Here is a 20,759-nt window from a genome sequence, read left to right on the forward strand (position 1 = left end):
GCTGCTGCCGCCCGGCGCCCTAAGAGCCCTGCGCTGCACCTCCCTTTCGCTCCGACCTGCCGGTCAGCCATTCTGTCTACAAGTAATTTTACTCCCTCCGCTTTCTCTCCCTGCTCACTAAGAGTCTCTCTCCTTCCGTACTTGATGGTGTAATGAACGGATGCCTTAGATCATTTTCCCTCAACATTTTTTTCTCTTTATTTTTACATTGATTTCTATGAATTCATCTTCAAATTTATGGATTATTTCTGCTAGCATCTCAAATGTGCTATTGAACCTATCAATTTTTCATTTCAATTATTTTAGTTTTCAAATCCAGAATTTATGTTAGTTTCCTTTAAAAAAAAATAATTTGTAGCTCTTCATTGAGTCTCTCTGTTTGTTGACTTAGTATCATACTTTCATCTAATTCTTCAAACATGGTTCCATTATTTCATTTTGTAGTTATCATTATTTTGATATTTTATCTTTTGACCTTCATACTGAATTTATAAGTGATATACTTATATGAGTTATCAGTGGTATGTTATACAAATGCTTTACTCACCACCATTACAACATTAGAGTTTTCTGATTTTAACTGTATACTTCCCTGTCCCAGCAGGTTGATAAAGAGTCCAAGCCTAAAGCCCCTTTAAGGAGGAGGCAAGCTTGCTTTCTTTTTCACATTCTTTTGCCTAAGACAAGTAGGCATTGTAGGGAGCAGTATATCAGGTTCAAGGACATTCCTCTTTTTGAGCTTTGGATGTATGTTATAGGAAAGGGTCTGGGAAAAATGCTCACATCCTTGAATTTTTTTTTTGTCTATTTTCAGAGGCTAGTTGAGAAGTATATATGGCCCCACTTAAATTAGTGAGGTGGGTACACTCCTACCCCCTTCTGATGTCTGTGTCAGAAGCTTTTTCTGTCACCTTCACTTTAAATAAAATATACACAAAGCTCTGAGTGACTGAGACTGTCTTTGGCCCCAGAGTAATATCTTCTTCTTCAGACACCATGAATCCAGTGGCATCGGTCACTGTTGACTGCTAGGTTATCATCTTGGGGGCTTGTCCAAGATCTTCAAGACAAGATAAGAACACTCAGAGTTGAGATTCTTTTGCTCTTTTACTGTGGTCTCTACTTTACTACGGAGAATGCAATGGCACCCCACTCCAGTACTCTTGCCTGGAAAATCCCATGGGCAGAGGAGCCTGGTAGGCTGCAGTCCATGGGGTCGCTAAGAGTTGGACATGACTGAGTGACTTCACTTTCCCTTTTCACTTTCATGCATTGGAGAAGGAAAGGGCAGCCCACTACAGTACTCTTGCCTGGAGAATCCCAGGGGCGGGGGAGCCTGGTGGGCTGCCAACTCTGGGGTCTCACAGAGTCAGACACGACTGAAGCGACAGCAGCAGCAGCAGCAGCTACTTTACTAAATCAGAAGCATGTGGACTGAACTTCTTTTCCCCAGTCAGCTTTTCCTGGTCCCTCTGACCATTTCATATCTGCTTGGGGAATTAAAGTTATTAACCTTGTGTGTCGGATTGTAGACTTTCAAGGGACTTGCAATCCATGCTGTTATTGTGTTTTTCTAGCCAGGCCCCCGTTCCAAGTTTTACAGGACACTGCAGACAGGAGCACTTTAGTGAGCTAGCTGGAGCTCTAGCTCCAGGGACATCTCTCACACTGGAAATCACCATCCTGACCCCACAGACACACAGGCAAGTTCTTGTCATGGCTATGCCTCTGGACTATATGGATTGAGGCATTGCTGGTGAGCATGAGATTCCTGAGGACACAGATTGTGACACCCCAGATTTGGGCAGATTGAAAATGCATCAGGCTTCTTCCCTTAGTAGCGCTAGCTCTTAGCAGAGCAGACAAAGCCCTCCAGTGGCTCTTGTCTCAACTCCTTAGGTATTCTTTTTGTATAGTCTGATGGACAGGAATAAAAGGGATGATGTTGGCACTCCATGAATATGAAGGATTAGTTTTTCCTCACAGGCGGGCCCTCCATCCCTCCTTTGTTATTAAATAGACTCGTGTGGCCACTCTCAGGAGGATGTCTTGGGTTTTCTGTTCATCCCTTTATGACTTGCCACTTATACTGTTATGAGGAATGTGTGCAGGTACACAGAAGTTGGGTGCTTCCCCTAGTGGTCTTGGCTTGGCAAGCATCTGGAAAACTACTCTGTTCCACCCCAGGTGGTGCCAGAATAAAAGGGAAATCAAACCAAGGTTTTAATGGTGAGGACCTGGACATCAATCTGGGATGCCATCAGGTCTAACCCTGGTGCATCTCCACCATGCCCGAGTGGTAGAACGAGGGGGGTTGGGAGTAGGACACCTTCATCTGTAAGAGACAGGTTAGCTCTGGCCAGGGAAGGAAGCTTAGGTGGAAAATCAGTCTCCAACCCCGTCTAGAGCAGGGCAGACACCTTTGGTAGAAAAAAGCCATCGCACTGGGCACTGCTTTTTTCTCTCTTACAGATGGGGCCTAACAGTCCAGAACCACCCCCCTTGAATAATATCTTGAAAAACTGGGATAATTTTGATCCTCAAGGCCTAAAAATCCCTTATATATGGGGTTTCTTTGCTTTAAGAGAAGACCTCACCTGCCCAGGGAGATAATCCCTGCTGGGACATCTTATCAATCAGTCTACTGCTGTCATCAGAGCCAATTTGAGGACACTCTGGTTTAAATTTTAGCTATGAAGCTATGACTACATGAAGGAGAAATGACATTTTAAACCCTGAATGGCCATGTGTATTCTTTAGACTCCGGAGAAAACTAGTTAAAATGGAATCTTTTTGAAATTGCAAAACTGGTTCTTTTTGCACATGTAATTACTAAAAGTTTGACTTGTGAAAATACTCTTTTGGGGAGCTCTGATCCTGCCTGAGAAACAGAAACATGCCTGGGGAAAAACCTGAGTTAACTCTTATCATGTCCTTGAGATACACAGCCCACTCTATCTGGGACTCCAGCCATGAGCTGGAACTCAAGCCAAAAAAATAAAAGGGACAAAGAGACATTTTAAATTTCAGGTGGAAAAGTGTGAGGTTTCTGTCTGCCCAGATTTGTGTGTGTCTCGGTGTATGTCTCCATCCTTGGAAAAAATTGCTAAAGGCTAAGTGGTTCAATGAGCTGTAATTAATTGGCCTAAAGAGAAGTAAGTGCTTACAAATCAAACAATTCTAAATTCAAGAAAATTAAAGTAAATGAATTTGAGGCTTGTGTGAACTGGGAAATAATCATTATTGAATTGATACATTGCCGGGAGCCGGCGAAAGACATGCCACTCGTGACAAAGGTCATGAGGAAGGAGGCTTGGCATACACAAAGGCGGGATCGAGCCTCGGGAGTGCCCCCGGATATTCTTGAGCATCTACCCCCAAAAACCAGAGTCTGCCTACTTTATTGCTTTGTGCTCTCACCTCTGACTTTACTGGGGGCTGTCCCCCACCACCATCTCACTCTCTCTGTCAAAGAGTTAACTTACAGCTCCAATTAATAAAGTTCCTGGGCAATTAGGAGTGTTTAAATCCAAACCCCTCAGATGGCTCTCTAACTCACCTGACAAGTTTATCCAGACACCTACAGCTATGCATACGATTGTTTACAGTCTCCCAGCCTCGAGAGGCACGGGAAGCTTAAGATATTCAAATAGCTTAGAGCCTTTCAGAGAGTTAGAAACTGTCAGAATAAAACTAGTAAAAGATTTAATTGATGAGCCAATGTTTGTTGCCAAGTTTCCACATCCCCTGAATTGTATCCTTGAATGTGTATTAATTAATATAGTTGGTATGTAGAAAAAATTAGTAGTGGCCTTGGTGTTAGTAACTTTAGACCCTTAAGGTAATAAATTCTTTCCTTTGTAAACCCATTACACATCCGCCCTATAGGAATACAATTTTATCTTCGAAAGATAGTGCCAAACTTTAAAATAATTACTCTTAGAGAAAATAAGTCTTTGTTGATAAGTCCTTGCCAAGAGTCATAAAATGTTAATAGGCCTTCTGGCCAGAAGATGATGTAAATCACCTAAACCATTTGTATACAATAAATTTGCAGGAAAGAAACCCTGCTTTTTGATAAGCATCAAAGACTGTTGACTTTGCATCCCCTATTATCCACTATGTGTAACTTAGGGTATAAAAGCCCCTGTTAAAAATAAAGCTATGGGCCTTGCTCACCAACGCTTGGTCTCCCCATGTCATTCTTCCCCTCAATTTTCAGCTGAGTGTCCATCTGGAGCGCGGATATCCTCTGTGATCATTTATTTGCTTGGGCTTCTAAGGCCCACTCAAGAAGGTGTCTAAGGTGGGGCACCTTCCACTATTCGAGAGGGCGCCTGTGGCCTCCGTGGTCAGAGCTAACCTGGTGTCATGGGTTATATTGATTTTCTGTGTAAACCAAGCCACTCAGCTTCTTTTCTCCACTGAATTTTCCTACTGAGCTATCCTCTTTTTATTACTCTTTATATCTCTAATTAACATTTGAATAGGTTGCCTAGCCGTCTCTCCTTCGAATACCCTGGATCAGCCAGGGCTGGACCTTGGCAATACATGATATTGATGTTTGTTTATTGATCTAATTAACAGAGACATTGTGAAGATACTTTTATAAATGACATAACTTAGGGTGATTTATCCTTACCAATCTACAGAATGATGATGTAAAGTTCAAGTCATGGTTTCTGAAGAAAAATAAGATGTGTGTTTTTAATAAAAAGTAATAAGGAATGGAATTACATTCTATTAAGGAAAAGCAAAATAAGTCTAAACGTACAGGTGGCTGTCCTCTAAATGGACAAATGAAGTGATGAATACAGAAAGTGTAAAAAGGTGTGTTGCAAGTGAAAGAAGAGTTTTGTACATGGTACAAGTTTGTTAAGACATTAAGCTGCCTTTGAAGTCTTATTGTTACTATGACTAAGTGAATAACTATTGTTTCACAGTGAATATAAGCTGTTACCAAACAGGAATTTGGTTTTCTCTCACTGATTAAAAGAACAAAGTTTTCTTGGAATGTGGCTTTTGATAACAGACTACAGCACATATGAACAAAGCTCATTCTGCTTCTACAAAAGTTAACACCTCTTCAGGGAATTTAAAATGGATTAAAAATGGCCATAAACCAAAGATTTGGGGCTATGAGAGGTCCAAGATGGCCACTTGGCTTTTCCTGGCTCCCTGACAAACCTCATTTTTATTTGATAATGCCTTTCCTGGCTTCAGGATTAATACCTCAGAATAGAAAAAATGGTTAAAAGGTGCTTTCCACAATCTCCAGTGATCAGGGCACCCACTTTGCTGGACAGGTCATACAGACATTCACAAAAACTTCATGAGTTTCTTCGAGACTATTGCTTTCACTGCAGTCCTTGGTCATTGGGCAAGACAGCAGAACAAAGGGATCAATTGCATGGGATGGAGTAGACTGCTAAATATGACCACAATTTTCACGACTTTTTGTCTGACATATTGTTGACTTTTAATCTGTGTTTTCAGATATAAAGAAGCATTTCTCCTCGAGTTACTGATCATTTAAAACAATCTAGTGATTTACTCCTATGGGTAAAATTATACCTTTTTTCTCTCTGCCTCATCCCTCCAGAAACTGGAGACACTTGGGTTCTGAACAGCCTTATCAGGTAAATAAAAAGACTGTCTGCCAACATATACAGAAATCTCAACGTATACTGGGGAGCTCTAAAAGAAAAATCCACCTAACTGATGTCAGGCCTATGGCATCTATTATGTTTCACTGAATATTAAGTTCCAGTTTTTTTAATTAAGGTCTGTATTTACTAAGACTCACTCCTTAGATAGTTCCTTGTGGTTATGTTACATTGCTAAGAGGTTTAATTAAGTTGTTAAAAAGGACATTCTGAGTTTGTTTCTAAAGCTTATCTCAATAACCAGTCTTTGAATAAAGATCAGATGCTCAGGATCTACAACCAGGAGATCAACAGCAAGCTATAGTCATTTAGCAAACTAAGTCAGATGACATGGAGATGTCACTGGGCTACACCTAATAGAAGTTCTTGACTTAACTTCTTACTTATGATTCTACTATTACTGCTATTGTTTTCTATATTGCCTGTTTCAAGAAGTGTTGTTCCTTACATTATCAAGTGTGTGACTGAGCCACTAAGTGAGTCACTGTATGACTTAGCTGTAAAAAGAAGAGAAGTGAAAAGCAAAGGAGATAAGGAAAGATATAAGCATATGAATGCAGAGTTCCAAAGAACAGAAAGGAGCGATAAGAAAACCTTCCTCAGTGATGAATGCAAAGAAATAGAGGAAAACAACAGAATGGGAAAGACTAGAGATCTCTTCAAGAAAACTAGAGATACCAAGGGGACGTTTCATGCAAAGATGGGCTCGATAATGGACAGAAATGGTATGGACCTAACAGAAGCAGCAGATATTAAGAAGAGGTGGCAAGAATACACAGAAGAACTGTACAAAAAAAGATCTTCACGACCCAGCTAATCACAACGGTGTGATCACTGAACTAGAGCCAGATATCCTGGAATGTGAAGTCAAGTGGGCCTTAGAAAGCATCACTACGAACAAAGCTAGTGGAGGTTATGGAATTCCAGAGGAGATATTTCAAATCCTGAAAGATGATGCTGTGGAAGTGCTGCACTCAATGTGTCAGCAAATTTGGAAAACTCAGCAGTGGCCACAGGACTGGAAAAGGTCAGTTTTCATTCCAATCCCAAAGAAAGGCAATGCCAAAGAATGCTCAAACTACTGCACAATTGCACTCATCTCACATGCTAATAAAGTAATGCTCAAAATTCTCCAAGCCAGGCTTCAGCAATACATGAACCGTGAGCTTCAAGATGTTCAAGCTGGTTTTAGAAAAGGCAGAGGAATCAGAGATCAAATTGCCAACATCTGCTGGATCATGGAAAAAGCAAGAGAGCTCCAGAAAAACATCTATTTCTGCTTTATTGACTATGCCAAAGCCTTTGACTTAATGGATCACAATAAACTGTGGAAAATTCTGAAAGAGATGGGAATACCAGACCACCTGACCTGCCTCTTGAGAAATCTGTATGCAGGTCAGGAAGCAACAGTTAGAACTGGACATGGAAAAACAGACTGGTTCCAAATAGGAAAAGGAGTACATCAAGGCTGTATATTGTCACCCTGCTTATTTAATTTCTATGCAGAGTACATCATGAGAAACGCTGGACTGGAAGAAACACAAGCTGGAATCAAGATTGCCAGGATATCAATCACCTCAGATATGCAGATGACACCACCCTTATGGCAGAAAGTGAAGAGAAACTAAAAAGCCTCTTGATGAAAGTGAAAGTGGAGAGTGAAAAAGTTGGCTTAAAGCTTGACACTCAGAAAACGAAGATCATGGCATCTGGTCCCATCACTTCATGGAAAATAGATGGGGAAATAGTGGAAACAGTATCAGACTTTATTTTTCTGGGCTCCAAAATTACTGCAGATGGTGAGTGCAGCCATGAAATTAAAAGACTGTTACTCTTTGGAAGAAAAGTTATGAACAATCTAGATAGCATATTCAAAAGCAGAGACATTACTTTGCCAACAAAGTCCATGTAGTCAAGGCTATGGTTTTTCCTTTAGTCATGTATGGATGTGAGAGTTGGACCATGAAGAAGGCTGAGCACTGAAGAATTGATGCTTTTGAACTGTGATGTTGGAGAAGACTCTTGAGAGTCCCTTGGACTGCAAGGAGATCCAACCAGTCCATTGTGAAGGAGATCAGCCCTGGGATTTCTTTGGAAGGAATGATGCTAAAGCTGAAACTCCAGTACTTTGGCCACCTCATGGGAATAGTTGACTGATTGGAAAAGACTCTGATGCTGGGAGGAATTGGGGGCAAGAGGAGAAGGGAACGACAGAGGATGAGATGGCTGGATGGCATCACTGACTCGATGGACATGAGTCTGAGTGAAGTCCAGGAGTTGGTGTTGCAGAGGGAGGCCTGGCGTGCTGGGATTCATGGGGTCACAAAGAGTCGGACACGACTGAGCAACTGAACTGAACTGAACTGAACTGACATAACATAAGAAATCCCCACGTAATAGGAATTAAAATCAATATATGAGTTTTCTCATACAGTGTGATTTACTAGCGAAAAGCAACCACCACCCCACAACCTGAACTGCTCATGAATCCAGACTGAATAAGGCAGGCAGAATAATGTCTTATTTTAAGCCTCATTCAGACAGAGAGAGATTTGTATGAATGATGTCTCTGTGAAAAGAAGCAATATGTTCTGGCCTCTTTATTTCCTAGTACTTGTATTTATTAACAAGAGAGATAAGAATTGCATATATTGTAAGCATCTTTTTTAAATATTCCTCACCCAACATATCTGGTATTAAACTCTGTAGTTCATGGCTGAAGGTCATGGATTATGGTTTATGCTTAATTTACACACAAAGGCAGAGCTGAGGTCTCTATGGAAGGCTATTAAACACTATAAGCAAACACAGAGATGGGGATATTGAAAAATATCAGTTATTACCAGATATTCGCAACTACCTGGGAAGATTAATGGATGATCTTTATGAAAATGTAATTCCAAACAACTGATCCACTTGAGGAGATAATTCAATTGGGAAAATAAGTAAGATTTGGTTAATTTACATTATTTACAACATATTCATTCAGTTACTTTGATAACTTCTGCCTCCTTAAGATTATTATTTACAATTCTGAAACACCATTCTTTTTTGACATTTAAATATTAAGCAAATATGCAAAATAATATTTGAAAAGTATCTTGCAAGTACAAAAATAAGACACATACATATTCAGTTCAGTCCCTCAGTCGTGTCTGACTCTTTGAGACCCCATGTACTGCAGCATACCAGGCCTCCCCGTCCATCACCAACTCCCGGAATCCACCCAAACCCATGTCCATTGAGTCAGTGATGCCATCCAGCTATCTCATCCTCTGTTGTCCCCTTCTCCTCCTCCCCTCAACCTTTCCAAGCATCAGGGTCTTTTCAAATGTGTCAGCTCTTCTCATCAGGTGGCCAAAGTGTTGGAGTTTCAGCTTCAACATCAGTCCTTCCAATGAACACACAGGACTGATCTCCTTTAGGATGGACTGGTTGTATCTCCTTGCAGTCCAAGGGGCTCTCAAGAGTCTTCTCCAACACCACAGTTCAAAAAGCATAAATTCTTCAGCACTCAGCTTTCTTTATAGTCTAACTCTCACATCCATACATGACTGCTGGAAAAACTATAGCTTTGACTAGACAGATCTTTGTTGCTAGTAAAGTAATGCTCAAAATTCTCCAAGCCAGGCTTCAGCAATACGTGTACCATGAACTTCCAGATGCTCAAGCTGGTTTTAGAAAAGGCAGAGGAACCCGAGATCAAATTGCCAACATCTGCTGGATCATCGAAAAAGCAAGAGAGTTCGAGAAAACTTCTATTTCTGCTTAATTGACTATGCCATAGCCTTTGACTGTGTGGATTACAATAAACTGTGGAAAATTCTGCAGGACACACACACATAATATAGCCAAATATTAATATGGCCTATCTTTGTGTGGAGAACAGTTAACAAAATTTTTATGACATATTAATAATATGATTCTTTAAAATTCATAATCTGTCCTATTAATTATAAAAAATATTACATTATTTGAGAGAGAAAGATTAGAAAATATCCTATTACCTAAAGTAAATCTATAGTATTAAATATAGTTTAACTCATTATATAGAATACAAATCTATACTATTAATAGTTACATTTTATATCCAAAACTATGCACATTTTCATAAGAAAATGTAGCAATCTTAAAAATGTATTTCAAACAAAATGTATATTTTGCACTAGAAAACCATGAAAATCCTATAGGTATGGATGTATACACATTAGATTTCCCTGGTAGCTCAACTGGTAAAGAATCCACCTGCAATGGGAGACCCCTGGTTGATTCCTGGGTCAGGAAAATCCCCTGGAGAAGAGATAGGCTACCCACTCCAGTATACTTGGGCTTTCCTGATGGCTCAGTTGATAAAGAGTCTGCCTGCAATGTGGGAGACCTGGGTTCAGTCCCTGGCTTGGGAAGATCCCCTGGAGGAGAACATGGCAACCCACTCCGATATTTGTGCCTGGAGAATCCCCATGGACAGAGAAGCCTGGTGGTCTACAGTCCATGTGGCCACAGAGTCAGAAACACCTAAACACAGCAGCAGAATATATATATATTCCCATCACTGAGTCTGATCTATATTTTGTCAAATGTTATTTTAGGATTATTCTACACTTGAATTTAGATAGTAAGTGAAAGTCTTTTACTTTGAGATAAATCATCTATTTTGAGGAACTAAAGGATTTATATTTTCTTCTTTTTTGTAGCAAAGTCAGTTGTAGTTTATTTATTCCTTGATCATATATACTTAATGTCAAACCCAGTTAAAATAGCATGAGTTTGTATATATATATAAACACATATATTTTCCCCAATACTTACAATGTTACTTCACAAACAGATCACGCAGTGACTTGCTTTTCAGACTGTAAGACTTGCGAGGTAGACTATAAGGCTGGACTTTACACTATGTTGTATTTAGATCTATATATTCTTTTCACTTAAGTAAAATAATAGCAGTTCACAAATACACACAAAAAATCTCTAGTTACTTGATTAAAAGAAATCTAGAGTTGTAGAATACGAGGCTAGGTATATAGTTCTGAAAGGAGCTTGCAGTATGTGATTGTTCTTATTTTCCTATAACTTTTTTTTTTTTTTTTTTTAATTTTATTTTATTTTTAAACTTTACATAACTGTATTAGATTTGCCAAATATCAAAATGAATCCGCCACAGGTATACATGTGTTCCCCATCCTGAACCCTCCTCCCTCCTCCCTCCCCATTCCATCCCTCTGGGTCGTCCCAGTGCACCAGCCCCAAGCATCCAGTATCGTGCATCGAACCTGGACTGGCAACTCATTTCATACATGATATTTACATGTTTCAATGCCTTTTTGTTTTTGTTTAGTTACTGAATCATGTCCAGCTGTTTTGCATCCCCATGGGCTGTAGCCCACCAGATTCCTCTCTCCATGGGATTTCCCAGGCAAAAACACTGGAGTGGGTAGCCATTTTCTTCTCCAGAGGATCGTCCTGGCCCAAGGATTGAACATGTGTCTCCTGCATTAGCAGGTGGATTCTTTAACTGTCTTTTACCTTTTAACATATTATTACCTTTTATACCTTGAGGCCAAGTATTTTGAGAGCTAGGTCTCCCCCAGGTTTAGCCTTCAATACAGGCAGGATTGTATTCTATTGTATTGTATTGTATCCAGATTTTTCAGTGTGTTTTTACTCTGTAAAAAGTTTTTTCTTTTTTTTTTTAACAAAGGGGATTATTAGTGAAAAGTGAAATCAAGGAAAACTCATTGAGAGGAAAATAAAGAAGGAATGACTGAAGGCAAGCTGTTGTTGGAGGCTTGGCTTTTACACATTCTGACTGATTTTCCCATTAGCAGGAGAGAATCAGCAACAGAGGGAGTGATGAGAAGACAGTCACTGGTGTCAGAGACGAATGACCTTCAGATCATTAACCTCTCTTCCCAGAACCTTTTATTGCACCAAACTCTTCTTATGGAATGTTTCATCTCCATGTTTCTAAGTGTGTAGATAAGCAGGTTGAGCATAGGGACAATAATTGTGTAGAACAGCATAAACACTTTATCTTCTGGTAATGTTGTGGCAGGTCTAATGTAAACAAAGATGACAGGTGTGAAAAAGAGGGTCATGGACTGTGATGTGGGAACTACAGGTGGAAAGTGCTTTATGGTGGCTTTCTGCAGAATATGTGCACACATTATACAGAATCAAAATGTAGGAAGCCATCAAAACCACAAAGAGCACCAGTCCCATCAAGCCAGAATTGGCAATGATAAAAAAGCCAATTTTGTGTGTATCAGTGCAGGCTAGTTTCAACAAAAGATATGCATCACAGAAATAGTGATCTATTTCACTGGGGCCACAGAAAGGTAAAACAATCGCAAGAAGAAAGAGACCTAGAGAATGAAGAAGTCCCCCTGCACACAATGCTATGAGAATTGAGTGACGTTTTTGCCTGTTCATGGTGATGGCGTCGTAGGTTTGCTGACGGCCACATAGTGGTCACAGGCCATCCCTGTGAGGATGAAGACCTCAATTCCCCCTCCAAAGAAGTGGGTGGTGAAAAGCTGTGTCATGCAGTTTTTATAGGAAATGGCCTTTTTCTCCATCAGTAAGTCAGTCATGAGTTTGGGTGTCACAGTGGAGGTGTAGAAGAGATCTGAGAGTGCAAGGCAGTTAAGGAAGAAGTACATGGGCTGGATGATTAGCTGACTGCATGTAATAGAAATCACAATGATCAAATTCCCCAACCAAATAGCCAGGTAACAGAATAAGAAAAATAAAAAGCAGAGGATTTGGACTTTCTTGTCCATAGAAAGTTCTAAGAGGATAAATTCAGTAACATTATTTCTATCTTCCATGATCTGATGTTCAAGAAAGTTATCTGAAATGACAAAACCAATGAAAGGAATCATTGATGAGAAAATGGAAACCTAATATCTACTTAAAATGGCACCAATGCCTTTTAAAGACAAGTTATTTTGAGACCCACTGAAATCATTTTCATTTAATACGAGTCTTTTGAATATCTAGTACTGATATTCTTCTAAGAGCTAAGAATACAGTGATAAATTAGACAAAGTTCCAGTTTTTATATAATTTTAAATTATTTTGTGAGGAAGCAAGGAATTATATTTGTCAAGAATTAAAAAAAAAGAGATAATCTTAATAGTGTTAAGTAGGGTGACATATAATGTGCCAATTTAGGATGTAAAATAGAGGTAACTATAGAATTTGCTTGATTAAGTGGTTTCTAATGAAATCACAAAATTGGTATAGGGTGTGTGGGTGGGTTTTGCAGTGCTGGCACAGAGTCAATGTTAAATAAATATCAATTAAGTAAAAATCTGGAAAGTGGACAATGTGCTATAATTTTGAAGGAATAATACAATAAATAATCATCCTTTAGTCAGGTAATTCATGATAAAACTGAAGAACAAATCATTTTTATGAGTGGACTCATAATCCTTTTTGACTTTTAAGTTAGTTAGGTTGCTCAGTAGTGTCTGACTCTTTGCGACCCCGTGGACTATAGCCCACCAGGCTCCTCCGTCCATGGGATTCTCCAGGCAAGAATACTGGAGTGGGTTGCCATTTCCTTCTCCAGGGGATCTTCCTGACTCAGGGATCTTCTGCAAAAAGAAAACCCAGGTCTTCTGCATTGCAGGCAGATGCTTTAACCTCTGAGCCGCCAGGGAAGCCCTTTTGGCTTTTAAGAGGAAATAATTCCTTCATGTGAAATACTCCATGAAACTTTCATATTTCTTAAACTTTATTTGTAGCATCTCTAGGTTAATATATTTACAACTCTGCTTTTCCTATTTGTCTATATTTATCTTGCAAGATTATTTCCTCTTTCAAAATAAATTAACATTCAGAAGTTATTTGAGTTACATCTTATCAGACTGTAATTATAGTTGCCTAGTTTGGAAATAATATACTGAGAAATGGGCTCCTCTAATTCCAAAATAGTTCCCCCAAACACAATACAATAAACAAGATGTAGCACTTCTTCCCTTAATTTCTTAGAGAATTCACCTACACTATCTGCATGACTATATAGAGGAATCTCTTCGGTTCTCTAAAATAGAAGCAGTTATACCTGTATTCATGTAATCATCTGGTAAATACACTATGTAAGTAGGCAAAATAGCTAGTTTTTTTCCTCCCACTTTGTTGCTTAATTGCTCATTCCCTGGGATCCCAGGCTCCCATTCATAAAATAAAAGTGATTAGATAATCTCTGAAGATCTCCCCAGATTCCAATAATGTGTGACTTCTGATTCTCCATTAATTTGGGGAAGACATCTGTTTACCTCTCTCCTGCCTTCCCTTCTCTGCTTGATACATTGAAACTATAAAAAGTAACAAATACAGTGGCAATTTCATTACAATTCCTGTGCCTCAGTTTACTTCTCTGTAAAATCAAGGTAAAGATAATATCTCTTTATATGGTGATTTTTTGAATAATTAGTTTCTAAATATGAAATTTCTTAAAGCAATATCTGGAAAGTACTATATATTTAATAGTTATTGGCCATCCTCAACAATTACTAAGGGCTTCTGTGGTAGCTCCGATGGTAAAAATCTGCTTGCCATGAAGGAGACCAGGGTTCAATCCCTGGGTTGGGAAGATCTCCTGGAGAAGGGAATGGCTACACACTTCAACAAATATTTTTGCCTGGTGAATTCCATGGACAGAGGAGCCTGGTAGGCTACAGTCCACGGGGTCACAAAGAGTCAGATACAACTGAGCAAATAACACACACATGATTACTAACTGTAAGATCAAGGCCCCAGAGAAAATATAAGTACTCCATCTCAGGAACTGTACCTTGTACTATCCTTCCCTGAACAAGATAGGAAATATTATTAATATTAATATCAGAAACTTCAGAAATAAGAGTTGTGTTCAGACACAGCTCTGATACTCAAATGCAAGAGCCTTCACCTCCTTAAATACTTTTTCCTTCTTCCTTAAAATAAGCATGCAGTGCCTAATTTACAGGATTACTGTGGAATGTAAATAAGCTTACATATACAGAACTTGATGCTCAAAAACATGTTAGTTTCCCCTCCTTCCTCTTGGAACCCCCATAGTGTTATACATTTAGGAGGTCCTCACACTATTTGAGTGGTAGTAGATTCTAGTAATTAAGGTTATGAGTTCTGGACCTACATAGAATGAGATACTGGCTCCAAAATTCACTTGGAGCATAATCACAGATAAAATATATAACCTCAGCTTCTTCATCTATAAAATGAATAATACTGTAATTAACTCTGAGATCTGCTGTAAAGATATGATGAGTTCACTTATATAACAGCTTAAGACAGAAACTGGTATATATTAAGATAAAACATTTAGTAAATATTCATTGTCATTGACATTATATTTGTCCTATCAATGGGTACACTGTATTATTCTTACTATATATTTTGAATCGCTTATTTAAAATATGTAATATTGTAACATGGGATAAATATGGATAAGACATAGCAGAGTTTCCCTGCCATAAACAATCTGCTCTTTCTTACCTGAAGGCTGGGGTTGCTCACTGTGGGGAAACATCCTGTCATTAAGCCAAATCGTTCTCTTTGGTCTGGGTTGAGCTGACTTTCCACATTTCTGAAGATAAATATACTGCTTATTTCAGCCAGTTAATACTTTTGTATTCTTTCTTTTGAATTAATTAACCTTATTGATGGACAGGGAGGCCTGGCGTGCTGCGATTCATGGCGTCCTAGAGTCGGGCACGACTGAGAGACTGAACTGAACTGAACTGATCTGAATTAGACAGATAATTATGTTCCCCTTTGATAATTTTTCTTCATCTCAACTAAGGAAAAAGAAACCTACCACTTAAATACTATCCATCCAAATAGCTTCTTTGAAAATTTCATCATATATTTTTGCTTCTGCATAATCTTAGAAGCATACTTGTGTTTTGATTTTAATTTTTTTAATATATCTTCAGTTCCTTCACTGCAATACTGTCCACTTATCTGCTGGGCCAGTGCATTCTTCTTCATATTAAATTTTTTTCCATAATGGAATCCAAAGAGCTAATAATATGATTAAATTTTTGAAATATGAAAAGACAAATAAATCTAGCAATATTTTGAGAGCTGCTGAGAGACATGGCACTGATAATTTTAAGAGCTCATGTACAAATCACAAGTCATGATAGTTGAAGCCAGGTTTTCCCAAATAGTAAAAATGGCATTTTAAAGTTTCTGGAATTTTTCAAAGGTTAGTGAGAAGGCTTAGATCATAAATACAATCAGAATGATTCAAATATTCATTTTAAGGAAAATCACTATTATAATTACGAACTGGATTTAACTTACCAGCTGCTTAACTCATCAGACAGATTTCTTATAAGATGAGGCTTCACACCTAAGATAAAGTCAGAATTTTAAAAACTGGAATTTCCATGCAGTAATCCATCTCTAATTGCATAAAATCTTACAAGAGAACTTGTGAGTTCCACTGTTACAGATATGTTTGGTAAATTGAACTAATTTTGAGATTTTTTTTTAGCATGCAGTTTTTCCACTTCTAAAAAATAAATATGTGTCTCTCTGATATTTTGCCTTTGTCTCTATAGAAAAGTGACATATATACATATATATGTATCAGTTCAGTTCAGTTCAGTTGCTCAGTCGTGTCTGATTCTGCCACCCCATGAATCGCAGCACGCCAGGCTTCCCTGTCCATCACCAACTCCCGGAGTTCACTCAGACTCACGTCCATCGAGTCAGTGATGCCATCCAGCCATCTCATCCTCTGTCGTTCCCTTCTCCTCCTGCCCCCAATCCCTCCCAGCATCAGAGTCTTTTCCAATGAATCAACTCTTCTCATGAGGTGGCCAAAGTACTGGAGTTTCAGCTTTAACATCATTCCTTCCAAAGAAATCCCAGGGCTGATCTCCTTCAGAATGGACTGGTTGGATCTCCTTGCAGTCCAAGGGACTCTCAAGAGTCTTCTCCAACACCACAGTTCAAAAGCATCAATTCTTCGGCACTCAGCCTTCTTCACAGCCCAAGTCTCACATCCATACATGACCACAGGAAAAACCATAGCCTTGACTAGACGGACCTTTGTTGGCAAAGTAATGTCTCTGCTTTGGAATATTCTGCTTGATGTTAAATTGGCATTTAAGGAGAATTCTGACACAATGTGTAATATAGAAAAGGTCTCAATATCTCTAAAAATATAGAAATTTCCCATCAGTATACTTTGCTAAAGATGTAAATCATAGCTTCAATTTCTCAATTTCTACCTAATAAATAAATATGCCAAAGTTCTTAATTATATTTCCCTATTGCATCAACATCCAAAGCACTGAGATCAGACATGGGACATGGAGACTATGAGGAAGTGGAGTATATAATGACTATGGACATGGAGTATATAATGCTCATTTGTCAGGACAGGGCAGAATCAGTTAGCTAAGGGAGACTGAAGTGAGCTGCCATGGGAAATATTGAGAACCCTACAGCTAGAATTAAAAGTTCAGCGAGTAGACCCAGGATTTAAGACAATTCTTCCTGGGGAGGAAAAAAATAAGCTTGTTAGGGTATTATAATTTCTGGCTGATGCCTGGAAAAGACTCCTATGCTTTTTTTTTTCTTTTTCCAGGAAGCTCACATAACCCCATGGAGCATCTGTGCATCTCTTGCAGATGTGCAGACAATTTCCCAATTTATCTTTATAAGGCGAACTCCTTTGTAAAAAGATATGCTTTTTTTCTGATTGAATTTTCCATATGTATATTTCAGAAAATATATTTTAGAAAGAACTATAACAAAAATAAAATGGTCTCATAAATTTATTCATATAAAAATATTTACTATGTCCTAATTCTAAAAGGTCTGACTTGGACAAAACTTACTATGGAGAATGCATATGTTGTTGTTTAGTCGCTAAGTTATGACCCACTCTTTGGCAAACCCACAGAATGTAGCCTGCCAGGCTCCTCTGTACATGGAATTTTCCAGCAAAAATATTGGAGTGGGTTTCTGCAATATGTTTCGTTCTCCAAGGGAACTTCTTGACACTGGGATCAAACTCACATCCCTTGCATTGGCAAGTGGGTTCTTTACCGTAGAGCCACCAGGGAAGCCCTTGAGAATGTATTTAGTGGTGAACAAAACAGCCTTTGTCCTCAGTGAGGCTGGAGACTAAGGAAAGAGACAGACAATGAAATAAACAAGAAAATAAGCAAATGTATAATTACAAATAGTATATTTTAAATAAAGGATACATTTTAAAAGAGAATATTATTGAATTTTTATGCAAATGATGAATGGACACATGTCAAAGATTCTATTGAATTTATTATTAATATTTAATATAGAAACCAGTAAGATGTTACCATCAGTTCAGGCAACAGTTCACCACATATTTATCGTCAGTAAGGGGTGCTAAAATGAATTTATAAGTTGATGCAAAACTAGTCAAATATCCAAAGGGCTATCATTACTTGCATTTCACCTGACACAATTTGAATTTCTATGGCCAGACATTGTTGACATTGATATTATTTTGTGTGAGTCAACTTCTCTATTTTGAGTTTTAAAATGTCTTAGCCAAAAATAATGAAAGATAGGTAATAACCTGAATGCAAGAACTAGTAAAGTCACTCACTAAATTACAGAGAATCTCACTGTTCTTTCTTGATATTATATGTGCTATTAATGACCCAACTGAAGAGAGAAATATGGCTGATGCTCTTGAGAAGCTGAGAAGGGAGGAGATCACAGTGCAAAAGTGAAGGAGTTAAATCATAACTCCCTAGTTAATGATTAATATTGACAATGAAGTGTTTGCTTGCTTATCTTATTAAACTATAGTTTATTTACAATGTTGTATTGGTTTTGGGTCATGTGATTCAGTTCATATATATGTGTGTTCATATGTATGTATATTTTCCATCTCAGATTACTTTTCATTATAGGTTATTATAAGATATTGAGTATAGTTTCCTGTGCTATACAATAGATCATTGTTGTTTATCTATTTTATATTTGGTAGTCTGTATCTGTTAGTCCCAAACTCCCAATTTATCCCTCCCCTCCCCCTTTTTCTTTTGGTAACCATAAGTTTGTTTTCTGTGTCTGTGAGTCTTTTTCTGTTTTGTAAATAAGTCCATCTGTGTAATTTTTTTTATAAACCACATATAAGTGATTATATATATTTGTTTTTCTCTGTCTGACTTACTTTACTTAGTAAGATAATTTATTGGTCCATCCATGTTGCTGCAGACTCCACGTATTTTAATAATCCACATTCACAACTTTTGTTCCAAGAATAAAAGTAAAACAGAAACATTTGTGTTAATTTTTGAAGTTTTATTTGTCAATAATACAAGTCTGGTTGGTTGGAGGATAGGGCTTCTGTCGCAGAGGGAAACTTTGAGGGTTGGCTGGTCTTATTAAAAACCCTGCTTATTTCACACCAGAAAGTGATCTTTCACTTTCCTGCTCTGTTATGTTCTCTGACATGTATACTGTGCATGCCCTATCCAGGAGTTTTCAGAGAGCTGTCAAGAAGTAGGTTTAAAACAACAACAAGCAAATATGTTAGGATCTTTCTATAAGAATTTCTAGCACATAATATTTTTAGGTTTATTTGTTGGGCACTTTCAACTGAGTCATAGAACTATGCTATTTTTCTTTTTTATATTATGAACACATTTTAAGAATCCTCAACATTGACAACTCATTTTTATCTAACCTGCCTCTCTCTACAACTTGAAAATAAATTCTCATGCAAGTACATCATATCCACGAAGTTTTTTAAAGACTTTTGAGATTCTACCCATTCCTAATCAGTTATCTAGTGGCCTGATCTTACTCCTAGTCATATCTGACATTGGGCAAAGGTGCTCCAGGATGACCTTAAATTCCTACTGGAAAAACTGCTATTGACTTGAACAGTGCCAAAGATGTGATCATTGACTTTGTGTGATATTCTCCACTTGCCCACTCTAAGAAAAGATTAATTTCAAGAGTAATAGGTGCCCATTGCACACTGTGCTGTGCTTAGTCACTCAGTCATGCCCTACTCTTTGTGACTCCCTGGACTGTAGCCTGCCAGGTACCTCTTTTCATGGGGATTCTCCAGGCAAGAATACTGGAACAGATTGTCATGAGCTCCTCCAAAGTATCTTCCCACCCAGGGATTGAGCCCAGATCTCCCACATTGCAGGTGGATTGTTTACTGTCTGAGCCACCAGGGAAGCCTAGTAATAGGAGCATGACATTAATATGAGCCCCATTCTCACACCCTCACTGCTGCAAAGGAAAGTTATTATCAGAAGGGTTACATTTCTGATTCATAACAGGAGACTGGGCAATAAAATAGCTCATACGTGTTGAGCACTTACTGTGTGACCAAGCAGTGTTTCAGTCCTGCACATATCCTCACTAGACTGTGTGCTGGGCTATTATTATCACTTGATGGATGGTTTGTTGAGCATATGTCCTAGTCCTCATAGTTAGTAAGCAATTCTGGGTCCAGAACACATGCCCATAACAAATATACACTATCAGGTGCTAGAATTAGCTAGAGTTGCAGTTCACATTTACATGGACAGAGTTGGGAAACACGGTTCCTTTGAACAAAAGAAAAGAGATTGCTGTGGGACTTAGGTAAGAATACTGGTGTTGGACATATGAGAAGCTCCAGATCACCGTTGGCTACAAAATTATCAGAGTAGAAAGCTATATTTTTAAGAAATATAGTTGCAGGCCCAAAATTTGGTCTTTTAGAATACTTTTTAAATCATGCAAGTAAAATGTTGGAATTATCTTCTAAATCATTGCTACCTGGGATTGGCTTTATTGACTAAAGTCACATACAAGAATGGGCTGTATAGGTTCTCAGTGTTGATTTGTATTACATGATGTCTTTGATAGTCTACTGCTAAATATCTAAATTGATTACACAGCCAAAAGATCAGAGGGGAAGAGGAGATATAAATAAGAAAACAAGAAAACTAGAAAAGAGCACAGCAGAGTCTGGATAAATCCAGGGAGTTGTAAGCTTTCGCTCGTACTTAAATCTATATATTGCTAAAACAAAATGAAACAAAAAGAAACATATAAGGCAAGCGT

At 38.3% G+C, this 20,759-nt stretch overlaps 1 pseudogene; it reads right to left on the bottom strand.

Annotated features, from left to right (window-relative positions):
- Positions 1 to 11,557: 11,557 nt before the first annotated feature.
- On the bottom strand, positions 11,558 to 12,496 carry LOC129657361 (olfactory receptor 4P4-like; annotated as a pseudogene).
- Positions 12,497 to 20,759: the final 8,263 nt, after the last annotated feature.

The sequence above is a fragment of the Bubalus kerabau genome, chromosome 7, assembly GCF_029407905.1.
Source record: "Bubalus kerabau isolate K-KA32 ecotype Philippines breed swamp buffalo chromosome 7, PCC_UOA_SB_1v2, whole genome shotgun sequence".
NCBI lineage: Eukaryota > Metazoa > Chordata > Mammalia > Artiodactyla > Bovidae > Bubalus > Bubalus kerabau.